The 20,516-nt window shown below is 40.3% G+C and overlaps 1 protein-coding gene across 1 annotated transcript in view; it reads right to left on the bottom strand.

Annotated features, from left to right (window-relative positions):
* Nucleotides 1-20,516, bottom strand: part of LOC134542248 (GTP cyclohydrolase 1) — an 89,258-nt gene that overhangs the window by 66,255 nt on the left and 2,487 nt on the right. The window lies entirely within an intron of this gene.

The raw sequence follows: 20,516 nt of genomic DNA, 5'->3' as shown, positions 1-20,516 counted from the left end.
TAAGCCCGTATTTCCCCAAGGATGATATTTTATGGCAATGGATATTTTTAAAGCCTTGATGAATTTTTTTTATGCAGGCAAACGGAAAACATAAACATTGGTAAGAGTATTTCTATTTCTTTTTATTTATAACAAAGAAATTCACTTTTTAGTCCATTTTCATGTGGATGTCGTTACTATTCGTTATAAAGGGTTAATTTCTTTACCTATTCATCTTTTTTTTTAAGATTGGCTCTCTTGAGTTTCGTCCTGAATTATCCACCATTTGCACTCCATTACATACATACGTCCATATATATATATACACACTAGATAATGCCCGGCATGCGTTGCAATGCCTCAATCAATTTTTTTTGTAATTTTTTAAACGTATACTAAGCATCTCTCTTTATCTCTCTAATTCTCTATCTCTCTATGTATATCTCTATAACTCTCTCTATCTTTCTATTTATATCTCTATCTCTCTATGTATCTTTCTAGCGGACCCGACAGACATTGTCCTGCCCAAATGTACATATGGCGGTAAGTATTTCTACGCTGGACCCTTTTGTATCTTCTCATTATACATACCCCTCCTCATGGGCATGCCACTGCTGTTACCAAAAACCTTTCCCATGGTTACGCAGAAGGCAACAACAATGCAAAAGCCCGTTGCCATGGAGGCTAATTATCAACAATGCTTAGTTTTTTTGCTTTTAAAGCGTGTATTTTTAGTTTTTCTTAACTCAGAATCGAGATAAAATATCAAATTGTGAATCTAAACAATCCTCGAATCCCCGTGAACTCACACACAAATTTCATCAAAATCGCGTACAAACAGACAGACAGAAAAAGTACTGTTTTATTATAGTAAGATAGATAGATTATTCTTACATGTTCGCATCCATGCAGTACCTATATGAAAAATCAGCATGCATAGCCCCACACCTATAACTATACGTATCTGCTGCCCACGACTTTTTCCGCATGGAATTTTGTATTATCTTGCACCATTTAGAAATTTAAACATTATAACATAACAGTTGATACAGTTGTAGTAGTTTTCTTATGTTCACAAATGATAATTTTTCTCATCTCTATTCCAGTCTTTGCAATAAAAATATGTTACTACCTAAATTTTGAGTAAATATGTTTCTACTTTCAAATGTAATGACGGGAAGACACTTCATAAAATGTCTTTGTAAACCACATTTACTGTTTTTTCCGTCTCGAGCTAGAATGTAAAGATTGTCTGCATTACTGACCCGCAAGCAAGCTACATACATTTCAGAGAGAGAGAGAGAGAGAGTGAGAGAAAGAAACCTATTGAATGTCTATCTAACTAATTTTTTTATGAGAGCATATTTTCATTAAATAAATCATGAAATCATTCAACGATAAAAGCTGTTTATTTAATTAGGCGGACGGGTTCGCTCCAAGGAGAAAATTGACGCGGCGAGACCTCGTGGACATAGAGAAATGACACACACTCACTATTTGTGTGGCTATGAAACTTGATTTTTTTCTGCAATTTAAATTGTAATATACAAAAAGGGTATTGAAAATTGAAACAAATATGGCGACACTATAAACTGTCAGGATCTTTATTTTTTTCTTACTCTCTACTTAGTTCCTTACAATAGCAAAACTTAATGGCTTCTAATAATGCGTTGCAAGTTTTGCTTTTAAAGCGTGTTTTTTTTTTAGTTTTTATTAACTCAGAATCGAGATTAAATATCCAATTGTGAATCCAAACCATCCTCTATTTGTGTGGCTATGAAACATGATTTTTTTTTCTGCAATTTAAATTGTAATAGGTATACAAAAAGGGTATTGAAAATTGAAACAAATATGGCGACGCTATAAACTGTCAGGATCTTTATTTTTTTCTTACTCTCTACTTAGTTCCTTACAATAGCAAAACTTAATGGCTTCTAATAATGCGTTGCATATTTTGCTTTTAAAGCGTGTTTTTTTTAGGTTTTCTTAACTCAGAATCGAGATAAAATATCCAATTGTGAATCTAAACCATCCTCGAATCCCCGTGAACTCACACACAAAATTTTATCAAAATCGGTCCAGCCGTCTAGGAGGAATTCAGTGACATACATACGCACACAAGAAATATATATATATAAAGATATACACGTACAGACATACATTTATTTATACGTAATACATACTTTCATTGATACATACCATACATACACAAACAAACCTGTTTGATGTTTGAAGAAATAATTTGTCATGAAGAAGAAAGTACATATTGCAATACGAAAGAATCGCCATGTTTATTTCGGCTGTAATAACAACAGTTGGGCTTATCCGGAATACACGCGGCCGGTTGGTGGAAGGACGTAACAAGCACGCACTCCTGAGACCGCTGTTGTGCTCATTGAGCTCGCTCAGAGCATCAGAGCATCAGAGCATCAGAGCCTTGTCACTGCAGCTCGTCCGGACTTCGGGAAGCTTCTGAATTATGTAACGGATGGGCGATCGTAGAGACTGATTTACGCTGCGGCAGGTGCAACAGCCGGACCGGTCCAGGCGGCCATATTAGGCGCGGAGATTAGGGGTGTGTCCGGGCGTTGCGCAACGTGTTTTGAACAGGGGGGTCAACGTTACGTAAGCGGGCTTCAAGGCGAGATCGAAACCCCAGCAGCATTCCGACCCCAGGTGTTTGTTCTGCGCCGCTGAGGGGGTAGGGGGTTGCCTACGTGACTGTCTAGAGGTATTCAGGCCCGCTGACCCCCGCCAGATGGGTTCTTCGCGTGACACTCCTTACAGCTGGCAGAGCGCAACAAGTCGCAACAAGTCGCTTCATGATCAGAGGCGCCACGGCTGTTTCCATGGCGACGCCGAGCCCTTGGCTGTGGCCACAGATACCTCACGTTATTCTGAGGTCTCTCGACTTTACTTCAAACTGAACCATCAGGTTTACATGAACACGAATACACGTAAAAATTGCATTACGTCACGGTACTGGCGGTAACATCTAGGCCCTTTGAAATGCGAGTTTATGTACCATGTTTCAGGTTCCAAGTTTTCTTGCCGAAAAACCACAGATGACAGCAGCAGCCTGGCTGCCTGCAGCGCCGTTAGTGAGCTGGCGTGGAACTACAACCACTTTGTGAAATTTTCATGGCAGGCATGGAAGGCACACTCCTGTGATTTGTTTTGTAAGGTTCCGTTGTTTTGGAACAAACATATATTTTTTTTAAAAATGAAGAAAATTTACAGTACTGTAGGGTTATGTGTGTGTTACTCAGCAAGCACAGAACTTTAATTTTTACTAACGGCCAAGGCACAATTAAATTTTTATCAAATTGTAATTATCAACCCAATTCCGGCCGTTTACGTTTCACTTACAACTGAGGACAGGATTTACAAAATAATAAACTTGTACTGATATCTTAAACAAAATTGCTGACGTGATCATTTAATACTTCCAACATGGCGCATTAAACTGAGGTATTTCAAACTTCTGAGCTAGTTTAGTCACTCACTAGCCGGTTACGTGCTCTTAATTTTTACTATTACGTGTTAACTGTGACTCCCGGCTTCCATTAGCCGGAGATTTGGTCGGTTATAATCGTGTTTGTTTAGGCCTAATTATTTTTTTATCTGGTTGTTCGTTTTCTGTGGAGATCAACTATTGGTCAATTTTCCTGCTGACAGTTACATTTGGTTTACTGACAGGAACCGCATGATCTGCCATGACGTTTTCTCATCAGCCTAGATTTCACAATCGTCTTTATATCTTCTCGAGAACCCTGATCTTTGTTCACCGGCTGGGCGGTTCGACTTGGCAACAGTGCCTCGGCACTCAGATCTCAGCGTGCTAGCCACTGGCAAGGCCCGCTGTTATATAACACTGTTCATTCTAGCATGCTTGAGAACGTTACGCAAACATGTATGGTCCCTAGTGAATAGTCGTCATCGTCCTTAAAGAGAGTTACATCCCATCACCTTATTTTTTTTTAAATACTTAGACAGTTTTCAATACAGTTTCCACAATAATTGTTTGGGCTCTGCATGTATCTCATGTCAACTTTCGTGGACTGGTTTCGTGAAGATGACAGAAGTGGTCGCCTGCGTCAAATGTTCTGTTACTTTCTTTCAGCGGTTTAAAACTAACCTCCTAATGCATATCAGACTTTTAAAATGAACCGAAGCTTGTGAAGATATAATTTATCCTTTTTTTTCTTATTATTTGTCCTTTTTATTTGGGTAAAAAAATATAAAATTGATTTATAACATTATTTTTCATATGGAGGCGTTCAAGTATTACGTAATATAATTTTTTAAATATTATTGACCTTCCCTCCCCCCCCCCATGTAACGCGCCGTAACATTTTTCTGTACCCCCTCTCCCTTCCTTAAACGTTACGTAACACCCAAGTGACCATTTTTACCTAAAAGTTATAATTATGTTGCGCAAAGTACCGGAAAGTCGATAAAATGCATTTGTTATTGTTTTAATCGCGTTTGCGGTAGTAATAATAAGGTTAGCATGAGAGCTTTTATAGACCAAGAACAGCTGATGATGCAAATCTCCCTCTTTTGAGGACATTACAGTATAAACTCACTTTAACAACACTGACTACAGCAATGTGCTTCTGCGTACACACTAACGAATACTGACAACGAAAACAAAATAAAAATGACGCACAATACAGTCAAGGGATTCCCCGTAAAACATAAACGAAAAGGGTTGCCAACTTGGGAGAACAAAATAAAACTGACTTACAATACAATGGAAGGATTCCCCGTAAAACATAAACGAAAAGGGTTGCGAACTTGGGAAATTTTAAATGCCTAGTTTTTTTTATTTGAATGAAAAAACAGTGTTACGTAACGCGTTGTTCGAATCCCTCCCCCTCCCGCCCTTGTAACGCATCATAACATTTTACAAGGACATCGCCCCCCCCCCCCCCCCAAATTGCGTTACGTAATACTTGAACCTCAAAAAATGACAAATAAAAATGAATACAAAAACGCACAGAAAACAAGCCAAAATCAGCCGATTTTAAATGTAGGCTATATAGAGCACAGAGAATTCCGTGGCATCCTGTGTGTTGGTGTATTCATTTTTCTTTGTGCATTCTTCAGGTTTTCTCTATGACACACAGTGTAAAACAGCAATGGCATATGTACAATATAATATGTTTAATCTATCTCCCCCATTGCAAGAAGCATTCAAAGAACGCATTAAAACATAAAACTGGTGTTATAATTAAAAAAATTCAATATGGTGGGGTCTAGTTCCCCGATAATAGGTATATTTTTAAAAACTATTATTGGTGTTTGAGTTTCTATAGCTGTGCACAGAGATAAAGTTAATCACTAAAATATAATATTAATGTTTCGTGACTTTTTAATTTAAAGTATCTATTAAATATCGGTAGTTCATGAGTTATAAAACGAAGTGACGCAAGGGTTAGTTTTTAGTTAGAAATTCTAAGGGTAGAATGTTTGTTTAGAGTATTACATTAATATGTATCAATTTAAAAGGAACTGGCCAATCGTAAATAAGTACCTACTATAAGTCTATAATATGTTTTGTTTATTTACTTCGTAATAAAATAATTCTGATAAAATTAAATTGACAGAAAAATCAGTGCACAACAATCTATTTTTTTTCTCTGCCAAAAATCTTGATTTCTTGTTTTAGAAGGGGAATTTGAAATTTTTATTTTTATATTATTATTGTTTTTTTTTAAATTTGGGATGTAATACAGATTCATAGCGAATAAGTAGAGACCTTCAAAATTCGCGGTTTCGATGGCCTTCAGGATAGACTGCACATACCCCTGTACACTCGGGCAAATAACCATCCGGCCAGCCTGAATGGAAGACGAAGTATGATGAGATGGTTAAGGATCAGCGACAAGCCGAAAAAAATGTTAAACATTTTCACGTCCTTTTCCCTTCCTTCCCAAACAAAAAAAAATTATCTTGAAGAAATTGTAACCATGCAATGCAGTACACGAGTGTTTAGATTTAGACAGCAGCAAAATTTCCATTATTTTCTGGTGCCAGGGCAGACTCCGCAAACGCGTGCATTATATAGTCGCTATCATTAGAGACCTGCAAAATTCGCGGTTTCGTTGGCCTTCAGGATAGACTACACATTCCCCTGTACACTCGGGAAAATAACGCAAGTTCATTGGCTGCCGACTTGTAAGTCGTCTCAGCTGGTTTGTCTGTGATTCGATCCTTTTTTGGTTTATAACTGGTTGAGATTCGTCCAGATGAACAGTAAGCCAATAGCAAAATTATCTAAGAGGTATATGTGTTTGAATTATAGCCTATCACCGAATGAATCCGCGAATTTTGCAGGTCTCTACGAATAAGTTACGTGCAAAAAACATAACTGGTTTTCAAATGATCATAAATCAAAACTGATGCATCCAAGTTCATTTAAAATACTCAATACGCGGTAGTATTTATTTTAAAAAAAGTAACTTTCTTCAATCAGACAGTATTTTGCAAAGGTCTGTGCCAAGCTAGCTGATTGAATTAAATAAAAATACCGAATTGTATTTTTGAGTCTTGTCACGGTCGACGGCCGTCGCCCGATGTTATGTAACCGGTGGGCCGCGAAGGGGGCTCGCCAGACGAGTTTTCGGGCGGTTGCGTAACGCACGGTCATCGGGCGAGGTAATATAACAACCCCTCTCCCTTCAACGAGAACAACACCAGCAGTAATCGTAAATTAACCTCCAAAAAACAGATAACAAACCCTGTAGCGGAAACATAATAGCGCCTGTTTCCTCGGCGCGGCCAATCAGGTGCGAGGATGACGCAACGCGAGTCAGTTGTTGCTCCCACAAGACACACCGGGTCGAGTCTGGATTCCACCGACCAACTTCGGCTGCACGTCCTTCTCGACGAAATAAGCTGAAGCTTCCCTAGTCTGCTACGAGTCTTTCAAGTTGGAGATGAACAACAATAAAATTGTGAATAACAGAGAGAGTATTTAATATGGAGATCTGAGCGTCTGAATTGTGTTTGAATGAATGAGGTTCTACAAGCAACGCGAATTTTGCGGCTGTAGCAAAATTATTTCATTGAAATAATTGGGGTTGGTAACACATAAAAAAAAAAAAATCTGGGTAGGCTGTATTTTGTAATTCAGCCGCCAGTGGTTTGTTTCGTGAATTTCCATCGCGCCAAACGGGAATGTCGTGTATTAAATAAATAAAATAATTTAACAAAATTGATGTTGCTTTATTTTTCAACTTGGATTCGATGAACGTCTTATATGATGGTTGGGCGGCCACGCCAGAACAATTGCGACGCCAGACCGCGACAAACTCGACCCATCGTTCACAACCACTGGCTCTACTGACTCCACGTCAATATCTGAATCATCACAAAGTATATACACGTCCATTAGCAAACAATTGTCTGCATTCCCCGTCGCTTCTCGCTAGGCGGACGGCTGAGGCTCACGCCTCGTTCGGGGGCTCGTTTTGCCCCTCAGACTCGTTTCCTCGGCTACTTTTTGCCTCGTTCGATACCTTCGACACTTCTCTGCATTTCGAATTGCTTCTACCCGGGCGATTTTGCTTTTTTTCTTTCTCTTCTTCAACATAACCTCTTTTCGCTTAGGCATTTTGCGATTAATGGCTCCAAAACCAAAGTTAGTAACTTTATGGTTATTCCACTCAACTAGCACCACTCAGTGCTCACTCACGAGCAACTTAAAGTTCAAATAACGAAAAAAATGGGTTCGTTATTTTCGGAGTTACAGCTCTCACTGTCTTCAATTCGACGCTCCCCACTAACGCTCATTACGTCATCACCGCAAATGTTAACCGGGTGAATCATACTTAACGACCACAAGCAAAGTCTGCTCTACTAAGATATAGTTACTTTAAATTTGTAACTTTCATATTTTACGAGTTTTAAGAGGTGTTGAATCCTCAGACGAAGTGACACCCAACCCGAGATTAGACATCCATATTCCTGTCGGAAATTCACGTCAAAATATGTGGAAAATAAAGTTGTTACTCCCAATTATTTCAATGAAATAACAGTGACAAAATTCAAGGTGGTTGTAGAACTACTTTCAATCAAACATAATCCAGACGCTCAGTGTCCCGTCTTAAATATTTTATCATTAGAGGCATGCAGATTTCGCGAAAAGATTTCGAGCCTAGATGAAAGTTAAAACACTGTAGCATCGTCTGTGTTTCGTGATTGGGCGAGCTTCTTCCAGGTACATATCAATTGTAACAACACCAGTCACAGTGATTCAGTGTGGAAGTAAACGCCTCCTGAGTGGCTCGGTCAAATAAGGCAACGACTTCTCTCGCAGACGGCCGCCAATCACAAGGAAGAATCCACAGGTGCGGGTGTACCTTGTTGTAGTCTAATAAGTGTTCAGATCTTTTCGCGAAATAAGCATGCCCCTATTTATCATTTATAGAGTCCCGGAAATTTCGCGGATTCTTCTGGCCTCAGGATAGAATTCAAAGTTATAGGTGTGCTCGACCCATGTTTACTTTCCCATTGGTTGATTTCTTAGCGAGAACATTTTTATCCTTGTTATTTGGCACTACCTGATTCGCTTACTTCTCTCCTAGCTGGGCATCATTGGCTCACGGTCGTAGAGGGGCGTGTCCAAACAACTGCGTGCTAATCATGAACACAGTGCGAGAGTGTGAAGGTTTGCATTCTAGCTTGCGACTAAATGAATCCGCGAAATTTCCGGGTCTCTAATCATTTAAAATAAAAATCGTTGCTCAGCTCCATCTTCAAAGACGTGTACCAGACCTGGGAATCATTTTAGACCATATGTCGCATACAAGTTTTCGACTTATTTTGTCGTGATTAGCCTGCAGCTGAAGTTTGTCGGTCTAATTCAGGTCCATTCTGCATATGTAGTTTCTGAGTCCCGTCAACTGATTGGCCAGACCATCATCCATCCAGTCAAGGCCGCCCACAGGGACTAATGACGGCTGTTGAATGGCCCTACATAAACACCACGCCAGAACACTAGGTATTCAGCTCTTAGTCACACCACAAACAAAAAAGTTTGGCACAACATCATTTCCTCGGACATTCCGTGTCGATCCAAAAGCTTAGAAGCAGTGAAAGTCTGGTCACTATCGAGATTACCATAATAATGTTAATTTGAAAGCGTAATAATTCCCACACTCGTTAAAAGAGCGTTTGGAAATTACACTTTTTTACAGGTTAATAAAGTTTTTAACATACCATAACTATTGTGCTTGAAAATAATTGGGTACATATCAGTTTCGCAACGCACTAAACTGCTTAGTATGATAATGTTTAATTAACTCTCGACCATTCCTTCCTTTCGTGAAAACAAAATTGTATCATTTCGTTGATTATTATAATATCAATGGATACAAAGTATGTAAGCGGACTACGCTACTCTGTCCAACTCTTCGTCTCTGTCATCCTCTGTGTGTCTTATATTCCTACGCAATTAACGCATGCCCTTGCATACTGCATGTCTGTGCCCAGGTTTTTTTCCTGTGACTATGCAGGTTTTATCTGGGTCCAACTTAGCATAGTTTTAAGATAGGGGAGTTAGTCATGGCTTCAATCGCCCATGGCTGGCCAATCCCCGCACAAAGCACACGATGAATGCGACCCTTCCCTGCATGACTAATCCCAACATGACTAGGAGTCAAGGCTTCGGCCTGAGACGCGTGTAGGTCCCTGCCTAACTCGTACCCCTCCCACAAATAAACTTAGTTTTTAGTTAGGTTAGAAAATAAAATTCTGATTGTGAATTGTAGGTTTCCCGTGCACTGCTTCTGCAACTGGATAGCATTTGTTTTGACACGTCCTAAGAAGCTTCCTTGAGCTGAGTGGTTGTTACCGTCTCTAAAGCCAGCCCCGCACGATTACCCATTTCTAGAGGCAGGCATATTTCGCGAAAAAAAAATCTGAAGGCACATTAGACTGCAACAAGGTCTACCCGCACCAGCGGTTTCGTCCTTGTGATTGGCGGCCGTCTGCGAGAGAAGTCGTCTTGCTTGACCGAGCCACTCAGGACGGGTTTGCTTCCGCGCTGAATAGCTGTGATTGGTGGTTTAACAAGCCACATGTACATTAAAGAAACTTACCTATTCACGAAACACAGTCCAATGCTAAATTGTTTTAACTCTCAGCTAGTCTCGGAATCTTTTCGCGAACTATGCATGTCCCTACCCATTTCCTTAGCAGTTTTCATACCTATTTTCTGTTAGCGCGCCTGCTTCTATGATTGACCCACAGTTTATGTGAAGTACTCTTAGCCAATGAGACACACTGGCAACCCAGATTATAAATGTGTCAAGTAAGCAACCACAGAACAAGGAACTTTGGCCCAAGTTTACATAACTGTGGAGTCTATCCTAAAAGTAATTGAAACCGTGAATTTTTTCAGTCCCCACCTGTGAAATTTCCCGGTCTCTATTAAAAATACGTATTAAAACCCGTGGCGTGAAGTAAATTAGACTACACAGATCGACTGGAATGTGGAAAAACCCAACTAGAAATATTTCAACACCCGTCAAACCTTATCAGAGGACGGCTGCAGGTTGAGCTAAACCTTGGCACAGCCCTTCAGAAAACTTCACAACCAATCTGTGAACTCAGCAAAAGACAAATTGCCTATGACTGACCATATAGCCCAGCCAACCAGAAGAGAAGAAGCCACTGATTGGCCAGCAGCTCCAACCAATCACAGAAGCCCGTCTCCGTTTGGTCAAACCACCCAGCCAACCATAATGAAATTAGCCTCTGATTGTCCCAAAGTTGCAGCCATCAGGAAACATTCGTTTATTAGGGTAAAGTAATTTATTTAAAGGTAAGAGTTACTGCCTCTCAGTAGAAGACTGTTGCCCTAGTGTGATGACGGTGACTGCAGTGTCGCCGATAGGTTTTCTAGATAAATCATTCTTTCTAGTTACAAGCAAGCATTTTACACACATTCAAACAAATTTTAATTTCAAGACAACTGGGTTTTTACTAAGTTTGATTATTTTAAATATGCGCAAAGTAAATTAATGAATAATCGGAAATTGCAAACAAAATCTTCTGTTTTGGAGCTAAGAGAGTGTTGGAGTGAACCATCCGGCCAGCCTGAATGGAAGACGAAGTATGATGAGATGGTTAAGGATCAGCGACAAACCAAAAAAATGTTAAAAATTTTCACGTCTTTTTCCCTTACTTCCCAAAAAAAATTAATAGATTTATCTTGAAGAAATTGTAACCATGCAACGCAGTACACCAGTGTTTAGATTTAGACAGCAGCAAAATTTCAATTTTTTTTTTCTGGTGCCAGGGCAGACTCCGCAAACGCGTGCGTGATATAGTCGCTATCACGTGTCTACTGGCTGCTGACTAGTCACCCGGTAATTTCACGGTTTCGCCTGGCCCCAGGGTACATTTCAAAGTCACAGGTTTGCTTAGCCAATATTTGCTTTCCCATTGGTTGATTTCTTAGCGAGAATATTTTTATCTTTTTTTTTTAATTGTCACTACCTGATTCGCTTACTTCTCTCCTAGCTGGGCATCGCTGGCTAACGGTCGTAGAGGAGAGTGTCCAAATAACTGCGGTCCAATCGTGAAGACAGCGCGAGAGTATGAAGGTTTGAATTCAAACTTGCGACAAAATGAATGTGCGAAATTTCCGTATCTCTACTGCTGACACATTTAATCTTCTCTCCTTGTCGATCGTGATTCCTTAAGTTATTTTCAAGTCGTTTGTCATTGGTCTATAGTCCGTGATCCAACGAGGAGGCTCATTCAACTTGTACAAACATTTTCAATCTGGACTGTGACCAAACAATAACCTGTATTTGGTAGGTTCCTACCAATACGTTCGTGTCATCGTGAAACGTGTGATCAAGTTACAGTAGTCTTAAATCATCCTATGTCAATAGATTTCACTGGCAATAGTCTGGAAATCTTCACCTTCATAGCGCCCATGGTTTACAATTTGACGTCAAAGCCACATCAACTGTTCTGATCATCTTAGCCAACGATACTGTAAAATTTTCTGAAGTTCATGGTGATGTCGAAAATTCGATGTCGCATGTAACTTATCTACTCAATGTACACATGTGTATACTCGATGTACATACAACATATATATGCACGATATATTATCATTTTACTTATAGTTGGTCTTCTCGCGATTATTCCATTAAAGGGCTTCCCTAGACTATTTGAAACCTTTACAATCGATAGTCAGACCAACATTGTCAACTTCCTTTTCACATAACCTACACTTATTTGTGTAGACCGGAAATATTCGCGGGTAATTTTCAAGATTTGCTACAATTCAAACAATTGTACATTCGTGCTACATCTGCTATTGGTTACTGTTAATCCAGAAGACTAATGACCAATAAGCTACTCTCAATCAAAGAAGTATCGAATCACAAAGTACCCAGGTGAGACAACTCACAAGCCAACAGCCAACGAACAGGCGGAGTTTGCCCAAATATGCAGAGAATGCTGGAGTCCATCCTGTAGGTCATTGAACCCGCGAATTTTTCCACGCCCTACTTATTTGATGTCAGCCTTGTCAGATATCGTGGCTCTAAATTCTTACTATGATATTCCAAGTTATTTTTTAGATCAAAATACCTGCAACACTTGCCACATCATAGTTGTTCATGATGGACCCTTTACGCAAGTCTCTTTCCACATCTTCGGACATTGCTGCTTTCACGGAAGCACTGGTAGGCCAACAAGATGGCGTTGTGATTGACGAGTCCAGTTCCAAGTTCGCCGCGGCCAACAACCGTCATCACGCATTCTTTCCATTTTCAAACAGGATACTTCGATCAGCGCTTTTTCGATGTACTACTGAACAAGAACCATGCGCAGTTCATTTCAAAATTCTCATATGCATATATTGTTTCCATGATTAGCTTCCAAAGTGATATTTGTAACATTCCAGCTGCCTTCCGAGGAGAACTGAAATATTCCAGGTTAAAAGTCAATATTGCTGGCTACTTTATGGCAGTATAATAATTCACATGTTATAAAACATTTATATCACCGTACTTGAGTGTCAAAATTAAAAAAAAAATTAATGATTCTGGCACTTAAAACACACAACATTATTTGTGCAGGTGCTGATATGGGAATGAAGCTCAACTTGCAATTATTGAATTTGTTATCGAATATTTGTTTGTGCCTGATGAAAGAAACAGATGCCAGTTCCCAAAACTTCGCAACTGTTTTGTCGTAGGAAACCTACTGTGTTTGTCGGCGTTGTCGTTGTGTTGTTCATATTACCTACCTGTTTAGGTTCATCGTTGGGTTTATCTGTTTGTCATCAGTAGAGACCTGCAAAATTCGCGAATTCATTGACCTCTAGAATAGACTCCACGGTCCTTTAAATACTCGCGGAAATGACACCTGTTCATTGGCTACTGACGCGTGAGACGTCTCAACTAGGCTGTCCATAATTCGGAACTTTCTTGGTTTAGTGTTTCCCATTGGCTCACAGTTCCTCGGATAAAATGTGGGCCAATCACAGAAGCGGTACGAAGGTATAGTTGTTTTGGCTCCTATCGCGAAATGAATTCGCGAATTTTGCATGTATCTAGTCATCAGCTGATTTTGACTTGTTTTGTGTGGGTTATATTTTCATTCTTTTATTTCTTAAATTGCATTTATGATTTTTTCCCCATGACAAGCAGTGCAAAACAGCAATGGTGTATGTCCAAGGAAATTGTATCAAAAGCGAATATCTCGGCGGGAAAACAGTTGCTGTACACCGACCTTGAAGTCACAGGACAACAAGGGAGCCAATAAAAGTAAGAAAACATAAGCGGGAATGACGCAAGTGCATTACAAAATAGGTTATGTGTGTACAATAAAATCTAAAAGAAGAAACCAGTTTGCATCACGCGAACAGCAGGAGGTGAAGAAGGAATTATGCTGAAGGAGTTTTTAGGGTGCCCAACCTTAAGGAAAACTGTAAATACCACGAAACAGGTTCCAGTGACGCACGGATCTCCAGGACTCCGCAGATCTTCGTGTTGACGTCAAAGGGGTTCACGGCGAGGTACGAACGACGTCGGTAGGCTGGGTACCCTGTCCGAAATTAAACAGGTTCGAGTGACGCACGGATATGCACGTCTCTGCAGACCTTCGTGCTGACGTCAAAGGGGTTCATCACGGGATCCTTTGCGTCACTAAGACGAGTCATGAACGACACCGGTTGGCTGGGGACCCCGTCCACAATTAACATTCGCGCAGAACTGGTACGAGCGATTCCCCAACTCGATTGCAATCTGTGTCCTACAGAGTACACAGTGCAACCTGCACATAGAGCCTTCCAGCTGACACGGACACTGGTAAACCGATTACTGAATCCCACACCTGTCTACGACTTCAACTGGGATTCACCCAACTTCAGTTGCAAACGTACTAGGAAAAAAAAAACAGTTTAATATTTGACGACGTGTTACTGGGTAAGACGTGCTCGTCTTCCCGGGAAATGACTATACCTCTGCCTACAGTTTGCAGGTCTCACACCCAGGCCTCTCTGAATGGGAAAATCTTGCGGAATACACTCGACTGAACCAGTACATTATATAATCAAATAATGTTGCTACAGATGCAGTAAATATTGACTAGAGAATAAAACGTCATTCCCGGGATGTGAACAAGTAAGCGCGTACAAAAAAAAAACACGTGAAAACGTACGTTCGACCTTGTTACGTCACGTGTATACGTGACGTCATTAAAAATATATTGAGTTCACAATTTCCTCATGTCGGCTTCACCCTACAGGTGGATGGGTCTGTTGCAAGCTTGTGTAAGAGACCAAAATTCGAATATGGACCAAAAACCACTACTAAATAGTACGAAGTGGATTCCATATATTGGTAGGGGGTCCTATTTCACTGTCATTTACATCACATCATGCACTTAAAAAATTATTCGATGTTATAGAGAGTTTCGTACTTTAATTTGTTTCTCCTGAAAACATTGCATTTTGGATTCATAGAACTTTGCAACTAACACACTCAATTTTCACAGCCATGTCTCACTGTGCAATGTAGAATGAAGTACTTTTTTAAGAAACCTTGTGCGGAAACTTAGTTTTACTAGCATTTTATAGAAATAGAACATGTATTACGTTGTGGTTTTTCTAACACATTCACGCGGGAATTACAAAATTGGTGCTTTAATACTTACCTAATATAAAATAAAGTAAGCGAGTGTTTCAGTACTCGCCACAGATGTGTAAACCTCGGTAACGAGCCAATTCATGTGTTCTATATTGCAAAAATATTTATAATACGAAAATAGAAAACGATATTTAAAGTAGAATTCTTTAAAATAATGCCAAGCGTGATAATTACAGAAAAAAAGTATTAATTTGAGGGAAAAACAGTGAAATTTTTCCTGATGCACGTCCATCAGCGTGGTGGTTTACGTCTCTATTTTTACGCAGGTTATCGTATGTGATGTATTTCCACACGTAAAGTGACCTTTATGTTATGTTTTAATATGTTTGTTCTAATTATGGTGATTTTGTAATCGGCTAGTAGATTTTTTTGGAGTAACGAGATATATCAGCGCAACTGTTAGGGAAGTTAGTTGATGTTCAGCCACAGCCGAAACCCGTTCACTTTTCGTTGAAGATCATATATGGAACGTTTTGAGTCGAATAGAAGATTATAGAATCGATATTGGAAGAGGACTGATTCTATTTTGGACGAAAACATTACCAAATTCTACTAAATATTTAAACGATTGTAAACAAATCCAATATATTCTACGTTGGACCGAATAAATAATCGTCTGCGACAAGACGTTTAATTGATGGCGGCGTGTTGATGAATCCTACAAATTGTGTACCTATAGTTTCTGGAAAACTGTGAAAATACACATATTTAAGAACACGACGGTTTTTTAAGTTTTTTAGACGATTATAATTTTTCCAAGTTGAATTGTGCAGCATCTACGAGAGTGCAATTTCTTCGAACGGACTGCATGGACTATATCCAGCAAGTTTATTTTAAAGTGACCAGTCGGAGAGGAAGACTGACCATCGCATCGAGGAGTTCTAGTGTCGGAGTCCCATTCCACCCGAACCTCGCATCTCGGCGTTGGTGCTCTGGATTCGCTGTAGCAACCAAGCAACTGCTGTCGTATCGTGAGCCGATCAGCGGAATCCCAGGAAATAGAGGACCCCGCTGTCTTTATAAATCACAGTCTGGGTTTGTGGAACTCGATAAACGCTGCAGCCCGCACGGCTCGAGTTCCAGTGGCTGCACTCAGGTGTTCCCCGCACGCCTCGTCTATCTGCACCGGACTGAGCGTGTGTGACTGCTTTCTGCGGGGCTGCCTCGAGGGAAAGGTTTCCAAACCTCGCCCTCACGCCATGCGTATTCGGGAGGAAATCACCGCTATGCCCCTCTAAATTAGCCAAAAAGGGGTCGAATAGTTCCGAGATCGCCTTCGTCAATGCGTCGCTGCCGATGACCACCGTATTCCTGATGTGATCTTCAGAAATTGAAAAACAAAATTCCAATAAAATAAACCTCATTTCGGTAAGATGCTGCATTTTTTTAATAGCCCTTCCAAACCGATACACACCTTTTGCCGCACACTGTACAAGTGCTATGTCATATTGTACGTTTAATATCGTTAATAGTATTAAATTGGTTAAGACTTGCTATAATTTCTGCCAAAATCTTTGTTTTCTTTATCTACTTTCAAATTTGTGTTCATTTAACTATCCCAGAGGCGAAACCAAAATCAGCATAACACGCACGTACTCTGTCCGTTTCAGAAACAGGACGGTAGTTCTTGTAATACGTGTCGTGTTACGTCGTAAGTGGACGACGTAATACGTGTCGTGTTACGTCGTAAATGGACGAGTTCAAGTTCACTGTTATAAAATTTTATACACATAATTATACCTGCATTTAAATTTCTTACTGTCTGGCACATTAAAGTTTATTTCAGCAAATCAAACATACTTGGCGTAATTGGCTTGTTCAGACCAGGCATTTTACAACCTTGAGGTATTCTTAACTCAATGTGAGGATATCTCGATAATCGCAGATGAAGCCCCCGAATAACTTGAAGTTGCATTTATGCCCCGAGGATTAATTTTGTAAAGCCTGGTAAAAATCAGTAATTTCAGTAAGAATGTGTGTGCAATTTTTTTTGACGTGACAACGTCTAATAAATCGATGAACGCCGGCTGCACGCACGAAAAAGTGTCCCGTTACGCACATTGTCCCGTTACGCTGTGCCCCTTACGCTCATTGTACGCTTGCGCCGCATCTATTTCTCTTCCACTCGATTGGAACAACCATCGATTTGACTTATTCGAGGCACATTAAACTTTAAACACTCCCATTCGTTTCCTACTTTTCCTATCATCGTCCTATCCTTAACAGAATAACACAGATTGGAAGAAGTTAAATAGAAAACATGTATAAAAGTTATAGTTAAAATAATCTCTTCGTAAAAGTAATAAACACATTTGAATTGATGAGTGCAAATAAAAGTAAATTTATCAATTAAATTGTAGATTTCATTTCACTCCTTCTTTGTATCCATACAAAATAGTGATAATTCAATAAAAATGATTCAATTTTATTCATAAAAGTATGCAATCATTTCATCAATGTTTTGTTATGACGTTGACACGTTAAACTATCGTCCGTAAACCGACTTTACAGACAACCAATTTTTTTAAATGTATGTTACTATTGAAGAAACATTTGAAACGCTATCACGCAGGTGAAACAGAGGCACTGGAACATCGGCTGAGCTCTGCAGTGGAATGCTCGACGCGGGAGGAGACAGCGTCACTGGGACGTGGCGGGACTTCCCTGGACGAGGACGTGGCTGCTTCCTGCAGGAGTTCTCCCCCCCCCCCCCCCCGTCACCACGAGGACGGCCAATATCTCCTGGGAGCGTCGGGTGACGGGGTTGCGTCAGAGCTGTTCTGGATGTCTGCGTGATAGCGCGGTGAGGGGGGGAGGGATATTCAACCGAAATCCCCTGACCCTTCGAGAGCTACAGGAACCACCGGTAAATCATGTACGTAAATTTTATTGCGACGGGCCTTTGCAATTGTTGATGCCGCCTGCGTATCCATGGCAACGGCGTTTGCAACGGCAGTGGCGTATCCACGGGGAAGGAGGGGAAGAGGGGGGGGATGTATAACGATCAGTGCGAGGGGGCATGCCTGCAGACTCTGCCGTAGCGAAGCACAGTTACTACTCCAGTCAGTAGCCTATTATGTATTAGCGTTTTTGAGTTTTGCGTCGAATTGACAGCTTATGTGTTTCTGCCCACACAAGAGGTTTAATTTTCTAAGCCAGTGGTTCTCAAACCTTTTTAGCTGGCGGACCCACCTTTCCTTATAGGAATACCTCCACGGTCTATCAGCCCATGGTGGAGTAAAAAACCTTATTTGTATAGTATCCCTTCCTTATGTACATATAATTTACCATCAAATATTGCAAATATATATATATATATATATGTGTGTGTGTGTGTGTGTTTTTATATACCGATTGTTTATTGATAAACAATTTGTGTTCTGATTTGAAAATGGTTGACAAAATATAAGCATGCACTTTGTAGCAAAACAGTTATTTATTTAACAATATATATGTGTTTGCACACAATTCGAGTTGTTTCGATTTTTTTAAATCTTTTCTGATGGTTTATTCGATGGTTTGTGATAGTTTTAGGATCGAGGAGTCGCGACCCACCGTTTGAGAACCGCTGCGTCTAAGCGCTTGCTGTCTCGCGGCAGCCCCTGGCGTCTCTGAGGAAGTGCGCGCGCAGCAGCCTCTAGAAGCGAGAAGCGGCGCGAGCGACCCGCCCCAAGGCCGTCCAGGTGCTGGGTCGGCGGGAAGGTGCCTTCCCCCCCCCCCCCCCCGAGACGGCCCATTGGCAGCCGTTCATCAAGCCCGGGCGGCAATTAACAGGTCCTTAATCAATATCTGCTCGTTCGCCCGCGCTCCGCGCTGATGCATGTATGTTCGTACCGCCGCGCCGCCGGTGTTGTGTTAACGACCGCGGCCACAGAGGATCCCTGCGTGAGTTTCCACATTCAGAATTAATTGATTATATTTTAATAGGATTTTGAAACAACGGTATGTTTAAAATAAATCATTTGAAGGACGAGAAAGAAAATGTTTAAACATGGCGGGACGAAGGGGGGGGGGGGGGGTAGAGTTTTACGACACCGCAGCGCCACTGTCCCGTCATTTCAATGACAGCTTCAATCGATCGGAAATATTTTTTTTTGTGTATTGAACGTTGTCTATTTTCCGTGAATGCTTGTATGTTTCTACACAAAGTGGTGGTAAGATATTTCTTTCATGGATTTCTATTGTCATTTAATATTGACAGTGTTGAGACAGCACGTAACGTGCCTCGACGGGACGTATATACAGTAGAACCACGTCATGCACAGCTTGAGACGGTAACGTTACAGTACCGACGTTCATGCGTTAATTTCACCAACACAATCCACAGTTTATGTTGTTCCAATAGTACGTTGGTGGGTGAGCTGTATTTAGTTAATTATGTAACATAGCGGGCTGCGTTTAATTTGTCAGAATATTTGTTTCAGGGGGGAGGGGGAGGGGATTCCTAATATTAAAATATAGTTAGTCGCAACGAGAAGGATGATGTCTTTTTAATGTCTTCGAATCGTTGATAGAAAAAAATAAACACGTTTGTTTCACTTGAGTTGGTAGCAGCCAGTGCTAACTTCAATGGCCGACCTTTAAAAAAAATTAAAAATAAAAATAAAAACAAGATCTACGACTTTCCAAGACTCGACATGCCTGTCAGTCTGACAAACCACTAAGCGCGTCATTATAATCCGACGTTGGGAATAGGCTCGTATGTTATCTAGCGTGAGTGGGTGCCAGAAGCCTTCTAGTCTTTTCAACTCCCGCCTCCCGACCGGGAACTATGTGCAACTAGAGACAATTATTCGTCTTGTTTAGTTCTATAGTTAGTTATATAGCGTTTAGTTATGTAGTTTGTTTGTCGAATAGTCAATAAAACACGCTCAAAGAAGATATTCAGAAACATTGAGCATCACGATTGAGTTAAAGATAAAATAACGGCTCCCATGTTGACGTTTTGAATGTATGATTAGGTGAAACGTGTAGCTAGCACGTTTGCATTGGCAGAGCTGTTCCATGATATGGACTATTTTAACTGAAAGCTTAATATAAAATCAATTTTAACATACCAGGGCCATAACCAGAGATTAATTTCTAGCTGGAAATTGAGAGAATAGGTATAATTATAATGTAAGTTTTTCTGAATCTGGAAAATACTGCATTTTCTTTTCAAACAATGCATCTAGGGTTTTCATTCCAATTATATTTGTTAAGATATTTTAATAATAATTTTTTCATCGGGTTTTTCTTATCCTTGTCAATAAATTAACAAAATTAATTCAATATTTTTTATTTACAAACTTGAGGGTAAAGGTATCACGATGATTCCTCACAACTTAGCTATGAGTCTGCTGTCATATGTAC

This window comes from Bacillus rossius (genome assembly GCF_032445375.1).
Source record: "Bacillus rossius redtenbacheri isolate Brsri chromosome 4 unlocalized genomic scaffold, Brsri_v3 Brsri_v3_scf4_2, whole genome shotgun sequence".
Taxonomy (NCBI): Eukaryota; Metazoa; Arthropoda; class Insecta; order Phasmatodea; family Bacillidae; genus Bacillus; species Bacillus rossius.
This window is presented reverse-complemented; position numbering and strand designations above follow the sequence as displayed.